General features: G+C 36.4%; 2 pseudogenes; both read left to right on the forward strand.

Moving 5' to 3' along the window:
* The first annotated feature begins 3,321 nt into the window (after window positions 1–3,321).
* LOC132273341 (MDIS1-interacting receptor like kinase 2-like) lies at window positions 3,322–4,190 on the forward strand (annotated as a pseudogene).
* Window positions 4,191–4,383: 193 nt separating this feature from the next.
* LOC132272826 (MDIS1-interacting receptor like kinase 2-like) lies at window positions 4,384–12,107 on the forward strand (annotated as a pseudogene).
* Window positions 12,108–20,528: the final 8,421 nt, after the last annotated feature.

Raw genomic sequence — 20,528 nt, forward strand, 5'->3', positions numbered from 1 at the left:
GGCTTGCCCACTATACAACTACTTTCATTGAATCTTAGTATTTGGTGTGGTGCGTGATTTTACGTTTTCTTTCTATTCTTGATTGTGTATGCTATTTGTAACTTCTAATTTTAACAATATACATAAGGAGATGTTTTATTAGTCAAGTTTTAGAACTTTTCATTGTATTTTTTTTCATGCTTTTTTTAGTTTTGTAACTATAAAGTTTATAGAAATATTTATGATTTATATTACTTAAATATTTCGATATATTAAAATTTATTTAAAATAAGATCTATCACGAGTTTGTCTAGAATTGTATTTAATTATTTAAGTATTAATTAACAAAGAAATCCCAATCCACCCTAATTCTGAGAATAAGCGGGACAAGAGGTAAAGATTTCAACTATGTGTCTTCTCTCTTTTTTAATCCACTCAGCTATTCTTCTCTGCACACTCATTTCTTCAATCACTCAACAAATATATATATATATATATATATATATATATATAAAAGAGAGTTTCACCGCTTTCACCCAAGGTGTTTATATATGGGGTCAAAGTGTTGTGTGTGCAGGTGCACAATGAATGAAGAAAAGAATTAGAGAAGAAATGAGTTGTAGAAGATTACAGTGTTGTTACTGAATGTACTAAATGGACATATATATATATATATATATATATATATATATATATATGAGTTGTAAAAAGATTACAATGCTGCGCTGAAAATTTGACCTTGGGTGAAAGCGGTGAAACTCTCATTTGACCTTGGGTGAAAGCGGTGAAACTCTCTTATATATATATATATATATATATATATATATATATATTTATTGCATTAGTACATTCAGTAACAACACTGTAATCTTCTACAACTCATTTCTTCTCTAATTCTTTTCTTCATTCATTGTGCACCTGCACACACAACACTTAGACCCCATATATACACACTCACTACACACAATCACATTCAACCTTTATCCTTCTCATTCATTGCATTATCACCACATTTAATGCATTTAATTTCAGCTAATGTTCATTCAGTGCATTGTCACCACATTTAATGCATTGAATTTGAGCCAATAATGAAAACGAGTGCGAAGTCTCCCACTTCACAATAATGAGAACTGTGTTCGCGCCAGCGGTCCAACAAATAGGCAAAGTAGCAGTTGTTGGGAAACGTGCTAGTTTTAAAAACTTTTTGAAGAATTTAAATTCATAAATCTTGATTCATTACATAGAGACAAGTTTTATGCAAAAATAAAACATGATGTATCATTCAATAAAAAGATTGAATACTTACATCAAGGTTTGAGTAAACCTTAGATCTCTCCTCTAAAGTGAATGTTCTCACTTATTGTAGATCCCTTAACAAGATGCATTCTCCTTGGATCTCCATCTTCTTGGTAATTGTTTTGCCTTTAGGAATCACTCATAAGCCTCCATGAATGACCTTGGAAAACTAGGCTTGTGGGAGCCTCCATTAGATGAGAACATAAACCCTAATTTTCTAGAGAGAGAAAATAAATTCCTTTTTCCTTCTCATTAAAAATCACCCCCTAAAATATACATAGACCATGTATATTTATAGGCAACATAAAAATAAAGAAAAAGAAACAACAAATCCTTCTCCATCTCTAATTCATATGTCTCAAATCTAATATGATTCCAATATCAAGTTGGGCTATGAGTGAAAATCCATTGGGCCTATTATTTTATTGGCTACAATGAATTAATAATTGGCCCGGTCCATGGACCCAATTCAATTAATTCATAAATTAATTTCTACTCCACTAAAAGAAATTAATTGAACTCCAATTAAATAATAAATAACCTCTAAGTCAATATTGCACTTTGACCCCTCTATGCATAATTAGTTATTGGATAAATAAAGTTATCAATCCGACTACTTAATTAATATATCTATTTTGGTACCTCTGATTATTTCTGACTCGATTACAATAAAACATTTGTTTGACAAAAATAATAATTTAAATAAATAAATATATAATAAATCATTTTGTCTAAAAACATACGAAGGCCTTCGAATTTACTTTGTGATCAACCATAATCAATACAAAATAAATACAAGTAGCAATGATGCAAATATTGAAAATATAACCCACTAACTATTAATTACATAACTACCCAAAGTGTCGGTCTAAGGATCCCGAAGAATCCGCCGAACAAATCAAAGTAATTATTAATTAATAAAAGAGTCTATACTTTTCTCATACTTAAGAGTCAAATGCCATGACGGTGATAGGGAGTAATTGCATACGACGGCTCTTGCAATAAATCTCAACCTAACGCGGATCCAGTTCAAGTCTTAATTAATTATGAGTCCATCCATAATTACCGACTATGAACAATTTATAATTACTATTTATATATCATGCATTGATTGCCATCACATACATATATATAAATATTTCTTGTAATTACATGGACACTATCAATTTCATAGTGAATCGAAACATAATACATTGAATTCACCAATTATATAAATCATAAATATTTCAGATATGTCAGGAACATATATCATTATAATCCAGATAGGAATTTGCTATGCCAGGGCATATAAATCCCAACAGTAGTATCTTTCTTTGATACATTTCTATATAAATAAATGTGTATCATGAATGTATTCTATAAATTGATACTTCTCCATGCAGTACTAGAGCCCTTCATCATCCAACCATTGCCCTCTTGTAGTTCATTGTAGCAAACCGACCCACAATGAAATTACTAGTAGATAAGCCATTCCACCACCAATTTCCTTCTGAATTTCAACTTTTGTTCGTTTCCATCATCTTCCTTATGTTGCTTTCTCTTTCCCATTTCACTGCTTGTGATTCTTCTGCAGCTCCAAAGAAATGGCAGAAGGAAAGGAAAGAGAGGCCCTTTTAAAGTGGAAAGCCAGTCTAGACAACAAAGCCAATCTTTTCTGTCGTCTTGGGCTCGAAATAGCATCCCCTGTAATTGGGTTGGGATTGGTTCCAACAAGGTTGGAAGTATCACCCAAATAAGCCTTGAAAATGTTGGTTTAAGAGGTACACTTCACAATCTTAACTTCTCATGCTTCCCTCATCTCCTCAACTTATTTATTCATAACAATTCGCTGTATGAGACAATCCCCAAGCACATCAGTAGCCTTTCCAAGCTTACCAAGCTTAACTTGTCTGTAAATTCTCTCTCTGGAGCAATTCCACACGAGATAGGGAAACTGAGGTCACTCAATGAGATATCACTCGTGGCGAATAATCTCACAGGTCCAATCCCAGCTACAATGTGGAACTTGAGCAACTTGAGATTTCTATTCCTTCATGCCAACAAACTTTCTGGATCTATCTCTCAAGAAATTGGGAGGCTAACCTCTCTTGTAGATTTAAGCTTGTCAACAAACAATATAGTAGGTTCAATTCCTACCACTATAGGGAATTTAGGTAACTTAAGCAGATTGTACCTTCACAAAAACAAACTCTCTGGATCCATTCCATCCACTATTGGGAACTTGACCAAGCTCTTTGACTTTACTTGTTCCGAAAATTAATTATCTGGCTCTATCCCACGAGAAGTAGGAAGGCTGAAATCCCTCTCGTATCTAACCATGTTCATCAATAAATTCACTGGCTCTATACTGACTGAGTTGAGTAATCTTCCCCATTTGAGAAGGTTGCATTTAGACGTAAACAAGCTTGCTGGTCATTTACCACATAACATATGCCGTGGTGGATCACTTACACATTTCACTGCATCTACAAACAATCTCACAGGTCCAATCCCTGAGAGCTTGAAAAGTTGCACTTGGTTATTCCGAGTTAGGCTTGAAAAAATTCAACTTTATGGAAATTTATCAAAAGATTTCGGCATATATCCAAACTTGGATTATATCGATTTGAGTGATAATAAAATGTATGGTGAGCTTTCTGGTAAATGGGGCCAGTGCCACAATCTAACAAGCCTAAGAGTGTCTAACAATAATATTTCTGGTGAGATACCACCTGAATTGGGAAATGTAACTCACCTACGTGTGCTTGACATCTCTTCAAACCATCTCATCGGGGAAATTCCAAAGAGTTTTAGGAAGGTTAACCTCGTTGATAGACCTCGATTTAAGCAACAATAGACTTTCAGGAAAAATTCCTCTAGAAATTGGTGAGCTATCAGACTTGACATGTCTGAACTTGGCAGCAAATAATCTATGAGGCTCAATTCCTGAACAATTAGGAGAGTGCGTGAAACTATTATAGTTGAATTTGAGCATAAATAATTAATCTTGTTGAAGAAATTCCTTTTCTCATAGGCAATTTACACTCTCTTGAATATCTTGAAGTCAGCCACAATTTATTAAAAGGGGAAATACCACACCAGGTTGGACAATTGGGAAACTTAGAAGCAATGAATCTCTCCAACAATAAACTCTCTGGTTCCATCCCATTCACTTTTGATAGTATGTCAAGTTTGACTTTTGTTGATGTGTCATACAATCAGTTGAAGGGTCCACTTCCGAAAAATAAAGCCTTTCAAGATGCTCCATTTAATGCATTCAGAAATAATAAAGGTTTGTGCAGCAATGCCACTGGTTTGAAAGCTTGCACGCACCCCCACAACGAACAATGAAGCTAATAAGGGGGAGAATGGTAACAAATTTGTGATTTTGATTATAGTTCCTCTTTTAGGCATTTTGCTTCTTTCATTTATGATTGTTGGGATTTTCTATATTCTTTACCCAAAAATAGGTAGCATAGAAAATGAGCTCAGAAGAGTAAACAGTGAGAATTTGTTTGAAATTTGGAGCTATAATGGAAAAATGGTGTATGAGAACATCATTGAAGCAACAAAGGACTTCAGCTCTGATTGTTGCATTGGGGTAGGAGGATCAGCAAGTGTTTTTAAAGCTCAGTTGTCGAGTGGTCAAGTTGTTGCTTTGAAGAAACTTCATGCTACAGATGATGGCAAACAGGCTAATTGTTGAACATGTGGCTCAATTTGAGGCTTGCATTACCCATGACATCATCTTCTTGGCCTCCAAGTATATGTGTTCATCAAGCTTTATTCTTGGCATCCAAGAATGTATGCCTAGCAAGTCTTTTGAGTGCTCACCAAGTAGCCTCATTTTGGTGTCCCATTTTGGCTATAAATAGCCTTGCCCTCCATAGTGTTGAAGCATCCCAAATCAATTGAGTCAGTTTGTAATATCAGTTAGTGGGTGAGAGAGTTTGGGTGTAATTGGGTTTTGGGTGTGAGCCATTTTGCCTTGTATCTCTTTATTTCCATAGTGAAATATTGTTCTGTCTTCTCCCCGTGGATGTAGGCATAGCCGAACCACGTAAATCCTTGTCTCATTTGTGTGTGCCATTTTAATTTCTTGTCATTATTTTTCTCTTTGTTCTCATAAAATCCTATTCGATCCTTTTTTTTCATAACAAACTGGTATCAGAGCTCGGGTTCGTGTATATCGTGTACAGATACAGTTCACACGCACGGTACTGTTCACATATACTATTCGGGTACTGTTCACAAATACGGTACTATTCACCGAGAAATATTTTGGGGAGTTTTTTGAGATGTCGACCAGATACAAGATTGAGAAATTTGATGGCAATATTAACTTCAATCTTTGGCGCATTAAGATGCAGGCCTTGCTGACTCAGCAAGGTCTAAAGAAGGTATTGTTCAGGAAGGACAAGTTGCCAACAACTATGTCCAATGAAAATAAGGATGAGGTCGATGAAAAAGCGCGCAGTGCGATTATTTTAAATCTAGCTGATGAGGTGTTGCGCGAAGTTATTGATGAAGACACGGCAGCAAAGTTGTGGCTGAAATTAGAGAGTCCGTATATGACGAAGTCTCTCACCAACAGACTTTACCTGAAACAGAGAATCTACACCCTTCGTATGAAAGAAGGTATGTCTCTTAAGGAGCATATTGACAATTTCAATTCTATTATTATGGATTTGAAAAATATTGATATTAAAATTGATGACGAGGATCAAGCCCTTATTTTGTTGTGTTCTTTGCCTCCTTCATATGAGCATTTTGTTATCACACTACTCTATGGAAAAGACACTATTAGTATGGAGGATGTTAAATCCTCATTGAACTCTTAGGAGTTGAGGAAAAAGGTGTCTAAGAATATTGGAGATGAGCTGGCCGAGGGTCTATTTGTAAGAGCCAAAGGTGGGACAAAGGGTTCTGCTAGTAGGGGCAAATCTAGATCTCATAAAAATATGGAATGTTACTACTGTCACGAGATAGGGCACATCATCAAGCACTGTCCCAAACTAAAGGCAAAGAATGGGAATGGCAAAGAAAAGGTTCAAGAAACAGCTTATGTGGCAACTGCTACAACGAGTGATTCGGAAAGTGATGAATATGTTCTCATGACAACCTCGTGTTCAGGTATGTCATTTAATGACAGTTGGATTCTTGATTCTGGTTGCTCTGTTCATATGTGTCCCATTAAGAATTCTTTCTCTTCCTAGAAAGAGGTGAAAGGTGGTTCGATTTTGACGGCAAATAGGAAAGCTTTCAAAATTTTGAGAATTGGAACAATCAAGATCAAGACGCACAATGGGTTGGTGAGAACATTGTCAGATGTGCGACATGTACCGAATCTGAAGATGAATCTTATTTCAGTGGGTGTGCTAGACTCCAAAGGTTACAAGGTTGTAACAGAGCACCAAGGTGAAAAATTTGTAGTGCTACAGGGCACTAAGGTGAAAATTTTGTATCTTCTCCAAGGGAATACAGTAACAGGTGGAGCTTCTACAGGGTCTTCTACAGCTAGCAGAAATCTGCGTTCAGGTCTTGGCAAAAGAAGAGTTCAAAAGAGGAGTTACGATCCTAGTTCTCAAAAAGGTTGTGAGGGGACTACACAACATGGTGGGAGAATGAAATCTGTTTTCAGATGGCAACTGAAATTGCAGCAGTCTTTACAGGGAGGCAGACCCATGAGGACAGGTGTGATATTGACTTACAATAATCTTGGTGGCAATGAGATAGTCCATTCGAGTGCCATTAAGATGTATGGGAGGCAAGTAGTTGGTCACAACAGATATGCGAGGAAAAGTCAAGGACGTCCTATTCTCCACAAGGGTGAGAAGATGACTTTTCATTACCAGCCGGTGGTTTGTGGGCTGTTGGAGAAGGTTACTGAAGAAGATGTCAAACTTGGAATTTCTGAGGGTGTCTTTGATAAGCATTTAGAGTTTGACAGAAATACTAGAGGTATGCTTGTGGCTGCGCAAGACATGTATGGGTTGAAGAATGAGAGCCCGAGGGTTAAATTTGAGGATGACTTAAACTTAACTAAAATTCTTAATTAATTTGTTTTAGGGAGAAGACAGTTTGTTTTGCAGAGATACAGTGGCTCATTTGAATTTTCGTCAAGGTGGAGATTTGTTGAACATGTGGCTCAATTTGAGGCTTGCATCACCCATGACATCATCTTCTTGGCCTCCAAGTATATGTGTTCATCAAGCTTTATTCTTGGCCTCCAAGAATGTGTGCCTAGCAAGTCTTTTGAGTGGTCACCAAGTAGCCTCATTTTGGTGTCCCATTTTGGCTATAAATAGCCTTGCCCTCCATAGTGTTAAAGCATCCCAAATCAATTGAGTGAGTTTGTAATATCAGTTGGTGGGTGAGAAAGTTTGGGTGTAATTTGGTTTTGGGTGTGAGCCACTTTGCCTTGTATCTCTTTATTTCCATAGTGAAATATTGTTCTGTCTTTTCCCTGTGGATGTAGGCATAGCCGAACCACGTAAATCCTTATCTCGTTTATGTGTGCCATTTTAATTTCTTGTCATTATTTTTCTCTTTGTTCTCATAAAATCCTATTAGATCCTTTTTTTTCATAACAATAATGATCAAAATAGTTTTACAAGTGAAATCTGAACATTGAGAGAAAGATGGCATCCGAATATTGTGAAGCTTTATGGTTTTTGTTCACACCCACAACACTCATTTTTGGTTTACGAGTTCTTTGAAGGGGGAAGTTTGCAAAAGATCCCGAGCTGTACTAAAGAATAAGCCATGGAGGAGTGTGGATGGTTTAACGACCCAACAAATCGGCATGACCTCTGCAAAAAAAAGTCCTTCTACAACCTGTTTAATGCATATGAAATGCAATGGCCTCACTTGGGCCTTCAAAACTGAACTAACATACTCCAACTCAAGATGTACATAATAAACCTTAAACTAAAATCTACAACATCAACACCATCCTCAAAAGAGTTCATCATCATCATCCCATTCATCCAGAACATAGAAATACCTGTCTTATACATAGTCCCATGCTCACATACTAGAATTTTACTCCAATTACATCAACTTACTGTCCATGAAGCAAAATTACAGTAACAAGAGTTTATAAGTCTCTATACCGAATATAAAAAACTAAGGTTTTACAAAAATGATGGGACATAGATACAAAAATAGCAAAATGATCTTCTAATCCAAACTAGGCCTATGGTGGAACGTCATCCGCCACTTCTTTCCCGTGCCCTGAAAAATGTTAAAAAATAATGGGGTGAACATAAAGCTCAGTAGAAGTCGCCTAAGGTTTTAGTTTTAGACTCCCTTGAGCCACGTAACATTTAAAGGAATAGAAAAGGAATCGGGGTCATACAATGGGCCCATACAACATTTTCAACTCAATAGGCAACAATCCTAATACTTAACACAATTCCACAATTGATGTGCATGATATGAAATATGATGTACCCATCCCAAATCTGATCTATACCAACCCAACCCACACTTTTTAAAAAAAAAATCCGTTAACTGACTTTACCGAGGCGAGATTAATAACTATCCCCGGTTCCAAATCCGGCAACCGTTAAAGGGCCTAGTATTAACTTTTTCATGCCCTACACTGGCCGCGCTCCCCTAGGTCAAGTTAGCCCCGGCTCGCGAAATCCGGTTCATTTAAAAAATAAAAAAAATAAAAAGCCTTTCCATCTTTTTTTTTAAAAAAAAAAACTTTACTCTATAAAAGAATTAAATTTTTCCCTTTCACCTCTTCTCCGAACCCCTTCTTTATGCCATGATATGCTATGTAATGATTTACATCCTTATAATTTCAATTTCATCATTATTGTATCAAGAACAACATCATTATAGCATTTATATTATCAACTAAGATTATGGCATACTTTGGAAGTTTAAAACAAGGACATAATTATCTCAAGTCTAATATATGAACAAGAATCATCCACAAGCATGCACAACATATAATTATGTACACAATATCATGCTTTAACACATAAAACATTCATAATCCACAATCTCATATATTTAAAATTTTAGAAATATAACAAAAGTAAATAGAAATTGCTCAAATACAAAGACAAAACTTAACACATTAGGGAGACCCCTACCTCACAAGAAGAACAACCCAAACAAAGCCTCAATGAAACCCCAAATCAGCCCCAAAACAGCCCAATTCGAATTCCCAATTGGTGGCCAAACGGAGATTGGCTCCTGTCAAAACGACGGCCTCGACGAGCTCTCCAACTTTGCCTTAAGCGGCAATACCAAATTCTCAAAGAAAATGGCTAGATAAGGCTAGAAATGGTGAAGAAAATAAAATAAATAAATAAATAAACAGAAACTTATACTGGCAGAGAGGAATGGCGTGAGAATGCTGAAACAATGGTCATCTAATGACCCTTGGTCATTAGTTAAAAGCTAGGATAGTGGTGGGTCTCAATGGCCACTAAATATAACATTAAAATTATAACATATAGATATATATAAACACCAACCAATTAACAACCACATATTAAACATGTATCCATATAGAAATGCATTAAATAAAAAATGCATGAGATGCAATGGACCCAAAATAAAATCCCTGTACTCAACGACTCCGACGACGGGTCCCATGTGGGACCTCTCGGCCCGAAAAACGAAAAAATACCGAAATGGCGACCATTGCATTTCCACGAGCCCTGAACCCAAGAAAATATCCCAATCAACACTCTGACACACCCGGCACACCCCACGGTATCCGGCATGCAAAATGAGAAAAGACTAAAATACCCTCGTAAAACAGAAAAATTCAAAAAAAATGAAAAATGGCAAAAATCATAAACATTACAGATGGATTAAGAGAGTGTATGTGGTTAAAGATGTGGCAGATGCTTTGTGTTATATGCATCATGATTGTTCACCTCCTATAGTCATCAAGACATATCAAGCAAGAATGTTTTGTTAGATTCTAAATATGTGGCTCACGTCTCTAACTTTGGCACTGCTAGGCTTCTAAATCCTAATTCTTCTAATTGGACTTCATTTATGGGGACCTTTGGGTACGGTGCTCTGGGTATTTTTTATATTTTAATCTTTTGTTGAAACGATTCATTTTAAAAACTGATTGAATGAACTAAGGTTATACATTAGATGTGTATAATCTTCATATCTTTATATCTGAAATTTAGTCTTTGCATAAAAATAGGGTGAAGTGGAAAAAAAAAACCCAAGTAGTTTAAAAATTGTGCAAATAACATCTTTTATGTTCAAATTCCACCCATGTAGTATGAAAAAGTGACCAAACAATGACTTCTGACCCCAAAAAGTGACATGTGCAGGTCATGTGACCAAAAAAGGCTCTTTAATACCAACACTACCTTTTTGGAATTCCCAAATTGTCCCTCATTCATTTCTCCATCATTTCTTATATAATACTCCAATTGCATATATACTACATTATATTTCATTTGATTTTTTAGATAAAGATAATAGTAACAATTATTTATTTGATTTAAAGATATATATATTTTACATCATATTTTTTTATTATTTATTGATTTTTTACATTAAATTTCATTTGATTTAAGATAAGTAGAAATTGAAATTACTTAAAAGGGCTTACACAAAATTAAAGAGAATCTTGAGGGGGCATTTTCATACTTTTGCCTATCTCAGTTTTTTAATAGACAATAAGCCCTTGTTTGCTCACTTTTCATACGACAAGGGTGTTATTTGCATACTTTTCAAACTACAAAGGGTTTTTTTGAACTTCACCCCATAAAAATGTACCATATAGTTTCCCAATGTCGTAATCTTGGGGTACTTCTATCACTTGTTGGATGCACAATCATGAATTTGTGACCAAAAGTTAAAACAACAACAACAAAGATAGCCTTTGTGCCAACTACTTGGGGTCAGCTACATGAATCACATTTTTTCATTCCGCTCTAGGTAACGCCATACATTCAGCCAAACCACATGTTATTATATCCTTTTTGCCTAATTTTACGTACATTAACTTTTGTCTTCCCATTCCGCTAGCATTACCCTCAATATGGATCATGCCATGCACCATTCTTAACTGACATACTTAAATGGCCTTTTGTGCACATGTCCAAACAATCTTAGCCGATCTGTCATTTTATCTCTAATTTTATCCTTTCTGGTCTTACAGCATATCCATCTCAAAGTTCGTGTTTCCGTCACACTCTATGACTAACATTGTCTTCAATTTCTCCTTCAAAACACATAATTGAGCCTAAATAATAAAAAAGTTTAATTTTTGTACCTCTTGATCCTCAATCTTCACTTCATCCACACTTTTTTGTGTTCAATAGTTATGCAGATTAAATAATGATTGTTAGAAGAAAAAAAATAGCATTGGCAGATTTCTCTTTATTTCTCTATCATTTATTCATTGCTTTGCAGAGCTTGCTTACACAATGGAAGTGAATGAGAAATGCGACGTTTATAGCTTTGGAGTGCTGGTGCTGGAAGTGATCATGGGAAAGCATCCAGGCGAGTTCATCTCCTCTCTATCATCACCATCATCATCAGCCTCATCATCATCAGCACCACCACCACCACCGACATTGCTTGTCCGAGATACATTCTTGAAGGATGTGTTGGATCAACATCTTTCATCTCCAACAAAACAAGTGGCTGAGGAATTGGTCTTTATTGCCAAGCTAGCTTTAGCATGCTTGCATGTCAGTCCGCAATTGCAGCCAACAATGGGAAAAGTCTCCACAGAGCTATCAAAACAAAGGCCAACTCTGCGTAATCCATTCTACATGATTACAATAGGACAACTATTTGATATTGGATCTTCATCAGTCATGAGCATTTTTGCATATTTTTAGTTTTTATTGTCATGTTTATTGTTAAATGATAAAAATATAAAAGTTGCATCCTCTCTAACAGCTTAAGCTTTTGGAGTAGATGGTTATTAACATGGTATCAGAGCCAAAGGTCTCGAGTTCAAACCTCACCGTCAACCTATTAAAAAAAATTGAAAAACACGTGTTAAGCCAAAAAGAAGGCTACACGTGAGGAGGCATGTTGAAGAATATAAATATAAAAGTTGTATCCTCTCTAGCAGATTAAGCTTTTGAAGTAGATGGTTGTTCACATTTATCTTTGCATTATATTGCACATCATAAGCCCAATTTAAGCTCCTCTTATTCAGTAACATACTTGCCTGTTTTCATAATTGGAAGAAGACAATATGGGGATTAACTAAGTGTGTTGTTGAAATTTTAATATGTTTGTTGTCGTTCTTTGGATAACAAACTTGGAATGTTAAAAAGTGTAGAATATTGGGCAGAGAGAGTTTCACTATCCTATTTAGTCTAACATTATACCCCTTCTAATACTCTATTAGAAAACTGAACCAAACAGACCCACTCTCTCCAGATCCATTCCATCCACTATTGGTAACTTGACCAAGCTCTTCAACTTGAATTTGTTTCTAAAATCAACTATCTGGCTCCATCCCCCGAGAAGTAGAGAGGCTGAAATTCCTCGAGTATCTAGTCTTGTTTATGAATAAATTCACTGGCTTTATACCTACAGACTTGAATAATATTGCCCATTTGAAAGAGTTGCAATTAGGTGACAATGAGCTTACTTAGTGGATCACTTGCGGATTTCACTGCATCTAGCAACAATCTCACAGGTCCAATCCCAGAGAGTTTGAAATGATGAACTAGCTTATACAGAGTTAGGCTTTAACAAAACTGACTTTCTGAAAATATTTCAAGATATTTTATTTTGCCACATATCCAAACTTAGATTATATTGATTTGAGTGATAATATGAGTGTCCAACAACAATATTAATGGTGAGATAAAACCAAAATTGGGAAATGCAACTCAACTAAAGAGTTTAAGAAGGTTAATTAACCTCATTGATCAAGGTTGCCTTAATGTCACGAAGTGATTCCTAAGACGCTTGGAGGATGGAAGACACGCATGCTGGTTGGCAAAGAGCAGAGTTTGACTGGGAATGGTTCCAGGGAAGGGGCGTGCAGGAGCACAGGATGGTACCTCTTCAGAGTTCAGGCAGGTCGACTCGGTTCAGTTCGAGGTGCTTGTCGCTGGTCGTGGACTTGACTATAAAGAAGGGAGTTGGCCATCCCTGCACAAACTGGTCGGGAGCTGGAGCCGTTCCCCTGACGAGGCCATGGCAGGCCGAAACCAGTCAGCATGTATCCTTGGGAGGGCAGGTCGTGGTGGCTGACTAGGGCGCTTGCGCGAGCTGAAACAACGCCTTGGTGCCGCACGGGCCGTGCCGCTGCGCCAAATCTCTAGGCCCGTGACAAATGGTATCAGAGCCGGACTTGGGGAAAAGCACAAAGGTGTGCCCCCTTGTCGATCCGGGGGTCTTGAGAATGAAGACGGTGCACTAGAGCGTCGGTGGGCAATCAATGCTGTTGGAGGAGAGCCTCCATCTCCCCATGAAGATGCGTCCTTTAAGCCGGAGGGCCGCGCGCATCGGAGGGCCGCGCGCACCAAAGTTCTTGCAAGTTCAAGAGGCGTGCAAACCGTTGTGAAGGGCGAGCATCAAGTCGGCAGAAGGCCATTGCTTGCTCGGGATGTCGCGGAGGCGGCATGACGGAGAAGAGTCACGTCCTTGAGGAGTGGACGTCCCCTTGGTCCGAGGCCTATCATTGGGCGAGTGCAGTGCAGGGAGCTGCACAAGGAAGCGATGGTGGGAAGGCGAGCATACCGCATGGAGGCAGACTTTGGAAGGGAGTGGACGCAGTAGTGAAGCGCCGCACTGCGACGAGGACGTCGCAGGATTTGGGTGGGGGAGAATGTCACGAAGTGATTCCTAAGACGCTTGGAGGATGGAAGACACGCATGCTGGTTGGCAAAGAGCAGAGTTTGACTGGGAATGGTTCCAGGGAAGGGGCGTGCAGGAGCACAGGATGGTACCTCTTCAGAGTTCAGGCAGGTCGACTCGGTTCAGTTCGAGGTGCTTGTCGCTGGTCGTGGACTTGACTATGAAGAAGGGAGTTGGCCATCCCTGCACAAACTGGTCGGGAGCTGGAGCCGTTCCCCTGACGAGGCCATGGCAGGCCGAAACCAGTCAGCATGTATCCTTTGGAGGGCAGGTCGTGGTGGCTGACCAGGGCGCTTGCGCGAGCTGAAGCAACGCCTTGGTGCCGCACGGGCCGTGCCGCTGCGCCAAATCTCTAGGCCCGTGACATTAAGCAACATAAGACCTACAAGCAACATTCCTCCAAAAATTGGCGAGCTATCAGACTTGGTACGTCTTAACTTGGCAGCAAATAATCTAAGTAACCCAATTCCTGAAGAGTGTGTAAACCTATAATCCTTGAATTTGAACAGAAGTATGGGAAATACCTAGAGGTGCACATGATTCGGGTGGATCGGATAGGTTTGGCAGTTTGGACTTGGAAAAAGCCCAATAAAAAATGGGCCAGCATACAAACAAGAACTTTAATAAAATAACCCACCATGCATTGTTACTACCACTTCCACAAGAATAATGTCAAACCATGAAACTAATTCATTACATAAAATAACTAAACTTTCTTGACAATAAATAACACTACCACTTCTACTACCTAAAACAGTCAAGGAAACGACATAGTAAATTAAATAATTACACAAACTAGTAAAGCCCGCATAGATGCTCAAAAAAAATTTCAGCAATGCAGCAATACATAATAGCCAAAAAAAATTGATTCAAGAGAACTCCATTATATTCTATTACCTTGAACAGTAAAGCCCGGGAAAGCAACCAATCTCACCACACATCACAACAGGAACCTGAAAGTGTTATCATGCGAGATAAGGATAAAACAGTCCCTACTTTTTTTATACAAAACTGCTAGAAACTTTCAATTATTATGATGTCTGCTTCACATGTTTAGTCCATCATGCAGAACTACTTATTTTTAAAGTAGTGATTAAGGCATTGTGTTACCCATGGATACATATAATTTTACAAGGCGAGATTGGATGCTAACAACTAAAATATTGCACCACCAAAAATTCCACTTCCAAGTTAACATAAGTGAAAATGATTCTCATCAAACAATAAGTATCTGACCAGAACAACTCAATTTTCTCTCTTTTAATTTTTCATATTATATATACTCAACTGAACGAATTGTAATGGTAAAAGATGGCCCAATGCCTAATCACTTAAAAAATTGTTGACTAAACCTCGGAAAGTATCACAAAATACCTAATCATCTATATATGCAGATTGTTTCAAACTTTCAAGAGCACGTCGAGAAATTAAGATACTTTAAAGTTTCGCAAGTCTCTGTCATTTCAAGGCAATCTAAATTAACTTAAACTATATAGATATCGTACATTTGAACATCCGTAAAAATGAAACTACAACGTTTTGTTTCTGAAGTGGGCTGTGCTCAATCCAGAAAGTCGCCAGAACACAGATTTTTGACATCATTAATGGTAAGTTTGGAAGGTGAAGATATTTGAAATTGGATTAAATCTAAATTCAACTGCAATATGAAAGAAGTGAGCTAAAGAAACAAAAAGGGACGAGAAATTATAGGGAGATCAGTCCCATGCAATCTAAGAGTGGCAATCCGACTAAAAAATAAATGTGCTATTTGGCTTGTGAGTAGACAATACAAGAGGAATTGAAAAGGAAATCTGTGACGATTTTAATGCTCCAACAGCAAAATCACTCAAACTCCACAACCAAACAGAGCCTTAAGGGAATAAAAGTTTGCCTTATATATTCTGCTGAACAGAAGTCATGATACTACTGGACAAAATTAAGACATAGGGGCAAAGATTTTTCCATGGGACCAATTGAATTTCCAAGAAGGTGGCCCACACACAAGTCAAGAATTGAGGCACACCCAGAATGGGTCTGATCTGTAATGATAAACAAAAAATCATCTCAACCACATTTTGGAAGACGCTGATGCTTTCCAGTACTCTCTCCAGAATTTCAATATAAAGTCATTCATCAATTTCAAAGCACGACTGTGAAATCTGTGATAACAGAAAGCATACTGTAGCTAAAACACAATATCAGCACCCAATAAACATGGACTCAACATCTGCTAAATTTACTTACTTTAAAAATTGGAGCCTTGAAATTTTAAGATCCAAAATTCCTCAAGCCTCAGTTATGACTACAAAAGAATAAATATGGTCAAGATTGCATAGTTATAGGGTTGCTAACAAGTAAAGAGCTAACAATTGGTAATTACCTGATTCGTATTCTTCAATTTCTTGCATAGTTTCTTCAACTTCGATTGGAAGTGGTGAAGCCCATAACCAATCTTGTGCACATATCAAGCACTCCACAAGTTTGGGCGTTAGAGAACTACGGAATTGATCAAGAACACGACCTCTAGTGCTAAAAGCGGATTCAGAGGAAACTGTAGACACAGGAATAGCCAAAAAATCTTTAGCAACTTGAGCTAACACTCTATACCTGGAGCAATTCAATTTCCACCAACTCAATATTTCAAAACTTGGGACACACTTCTCACAGGATTCCTCCAAATATCTATCCACCTCAGATTTGCAATCCATATCGTTTTCTTCTTCCAAGTACTTTTCAAACATAGAGTCAAGAAAGTGTTCTTGCTCACGTGCTTCTCCAAGTGGTTGATCAACCGCCATTCCATTTGAATTTTGAGTCAAGGTGGCCAAAGATGAATTAAGCGAGTCATACAATTAGTACTCAGCAAAAACATGACTCATAGCCTCTTTTACCCTATGTGTTAGCTCATCTACCTTGTGAGGAGGATAAAGTTTACCAGAGCAAAACTTCACATACTTCATTTTGAAACGAGGAATCAACACGAGCAACCAACAACATTATGTCCATTTTTTCAATGCTCCAACAATACTTGTCAAATTTGCTCTTCATTCTAAAGGCCATGGAACTTAAACAAGTATCCGAACTTTTTGCCCACTTGGATAAAAGACTTTCAATTCCAATTACTTCTTGAAAATATGAATTTGAAGTGACATATAAACATCCAGACAACCATAAAGCTGTATCATAAATTTTTTGCAAGAATTTGGCCAAAAGTCGAGCATCATCCCAATCACTCTTCGATGGAGGTTCATTACCAAGTTCCAACTTGTAATGTGGATCTTCCTCCTCTAACCTCTCAAATGCCTTTTGAACTTTTAATGCCGTTTCTAACATTAAAAATGTGGAGCTCCACCTAGTTTGTACATCAAGGCATAAAACACTTTTACTTGCTATTCTCTCTTTCTCTATACATGCCTTAAAATGTTGTTCTCGTTGTGGAGAACTCTTAATATACCTCACAGCCTCACGAATACGAGTTATTGAATCCTTAATGTTATTTAACTCATCATTCACAATAAGATTCAATATGTGAGCAGAACACCTCATGTGAAAACATTCTTTTCGCAAAATTTTCTTTTCAAGTAAGCAATAGCATCATCATTGGAACTTGCATTATCAACTGTGAGAGTGCATAATTTATCAAGACCCCATTCAATTAAACATGCCTCAACTGCCTGACCAATTGCCTCACCTTTGTCACTCGAAATCACACAAAAGTTTAGAATCCTTTTATGCAATTTCCAGTCATTATCAATAAAGTGAGACGTTAGGCACATGTAAGAGAGGTCCTGCAGCGAGGTCCAACAGTCTACAGTGAGAGAAATTCTTTGATTTGTTTCTTCCAATATGTTCCTCAACTTCTTCTTCTCTCTAAAATACATTGTCAAACAATCCCTAGTCCGTGACACGAGCTTAAATTCAGGTTGCAACACACTACAAAAACTACGGAATCCTTCATGCTCCAGAAACTTAAAAGGCAATTTATCTATTATGATCATCTTAGCAAGTGCATACCTACACAACTCCTGGTCAAATTTACAAAGATGGTTACTATTGGAGCTTTCTTCTTCTCCCACCATTTGAAACGATTGGAGCTTTTGTTTTTTGTCTAGGTGGTATGGATATTTGAGACACCTAGTAACATGTTTTTTTAACATATTAGTCTCGTTAATACTCTCCCGCGCATAAATTGCATTACAGTAATTGCATTTGGCACCCTCAGGTTTCCCTTCCTCCTCAAATTTAGTAAAGTGATCCCAAACATCAGATTGAAAGGCATTTTCTTTAGAAGTGCATACCTTCTTTCGAGATGGAGAGGTGGAAACATTGGTGGCAGTATCAGGATTCTTACTGACACTGCAATTATCTCCAGTAGTTGACATCTAAAATTAAAGAAAATTAAGCATTCTTACTTGGTGATTTACTAGAAAATCAGTTCTCATTTATTAATAGAAATATTAAAAGCTAAGCAACCATGCACTAGAATTTTTAGATATTATCAAATAATAAAATTAGAGTAATAAGAAATGAAACTCTTGCCCACTGAACAAACTATAAACTCAGATTATCAAATCATTAAAAATTCTTAATCTTGTATATATGGTTATATCTTTACTCCAAGGGGATCAAAATTGGTGTTTAACAAGAGGTAATTAAATGTTAGATATATAAAAATATATAGATGAGTATTGAATGGAATATAACTATATGCTATATGCTGAAAGAACTAAGTAGTTTATAGATTTCGTGGAGAGCCTTTTAAAAAGTTTAACAAAAAAAATGCAATTATCGTGAGACTTTAATAATAATATTATTCAGAAGAATCTAACAAGAAAAAACACATATACATACAAATCCAGATAAGGAAAAAATAAAATAAAATAAACTGAATTTCTCACATTTTTTCTCAAAATTTTTGTGTGCGTGTTTGTGTGAAGAGTGAAGACAGAGAGAGAGACTCACCGGACAACAAGTTCAATCATCGGCCGGAGAAGATGGTGGATGTCACCGGAAAAAATGGTGAGCCGCGTTGAGAGCGAGAGAGGCGAAGAGTAATAAGTATTAGGTCAATGGGTTGGGACCCTATGTGTAGAAGATTAACGGTTCCGGTTCTTTGGCGCCAAACCTTGAACCGAACCGAACTGACAGTAATTTGAAACCGAACTAACGTTTTTTTAGTTAAAACTGAACCAATGTTTTTTGAGTAACGATAGGGGAACCGAAAAGGAATCCCCGAATAAGTTTGGAATTTAATGTGATTGACTACACTTATCACTTGTTAAATAATATTTTTTTGGAAACTGTTCAAATAGGTGAGGTAAACACAAAACATGTCAGATTCGGGGTTTATTCGAAAAAATCATTCGGTGATCCTATCATTTTCCATGTTTTTTTAGTTAAAACTGAACCAATGTTATATACAAAATGTTTACAATTTTTAATTTTGAAATTTCGGCTTAAACATATACCAGTTCATGTCCTAATTCTGTAAACTTTTATTAATTGTACAATCATGTAGTTATATAGTTTAATTAATCATTGTTAGCAAAAATAGCATTTGCAGATTTTTCATCAAGAGCATACGCATCTTTTCATTACTAATTTACGATCTTGTATTTATTTTTTTTTTTTTTTTTTACATTTCAATTTTATAAACTTAGTGTCATATTTCTTCTAGTAATATCTTATTCTCTGAGGATGATATATTAAAATTGTGTACTAAACACAACATAAAATTAATTTAAATATTATTGAGTTGGACAAAGTGAGAAACACACTTTTTAATGTTTATATTTTAGACAAATATAAGTCTATTATATTTTTTATTTTAAATAATGAACAAGGAAGGGCTTGAGATCATTATTTTACTAAAAATTTAGTTATGCATTGCATATTACATTTTTAAAATATAAAATTCTAAAAAAAAATTATATACATTAATAAATTAATAACTTGTCTAAAATTAATAAATAAATTATTTTTGTTAAATTTTAATATTTTTTTTCTTTGTAAATATTTTACAATAATCAAACACCAAAAAATAAAAAAATATTTTACATCCAAACAAAGAGAGAGCTTACATTTAAAATATAAGTGTGTTTATTAGGATGAAAAAATTTTTGATATAAAATTCTGACAAAAAATGTTTTTAGTCAGTTGCACATGACGTTTTCCCTATATATCAGTTATATATATTACAATTTTTTGCCTAAATATAGTTTTCTTGCCTAGTATAATACATTAATACCTGCGGTCAAAAGTAGATCCATTCATATCCAGATGAATAAAGATCAATTATAACATGTCACATATACTTATATTTTCCGTGCATGTCAAAATAGGCAACCCAATTCTAAACTGCTACACTGCATAGAACACACACAAGTGTGATATACATCTAAACATATATGTATATATATACACAAACACAGCACATGAACATG

Source organism: Cornus florida, unplaced genomic scaffold (assembly GCF_030987335.1).
Source record: "Cornus florida cultivar Cherokee Brave unplaced genomic scaffold, ASM3098733v1 CherokeeBrave_3.0.0_Hap2_Chr09, whole genome shotgun sequence".
NCBI classification, from domain to species: Eukaryota; Viridiplantae; Streptophyta; class Magnoliopsida; order Cornales; family Cornaceae; genus Cornus; species Cornus florida.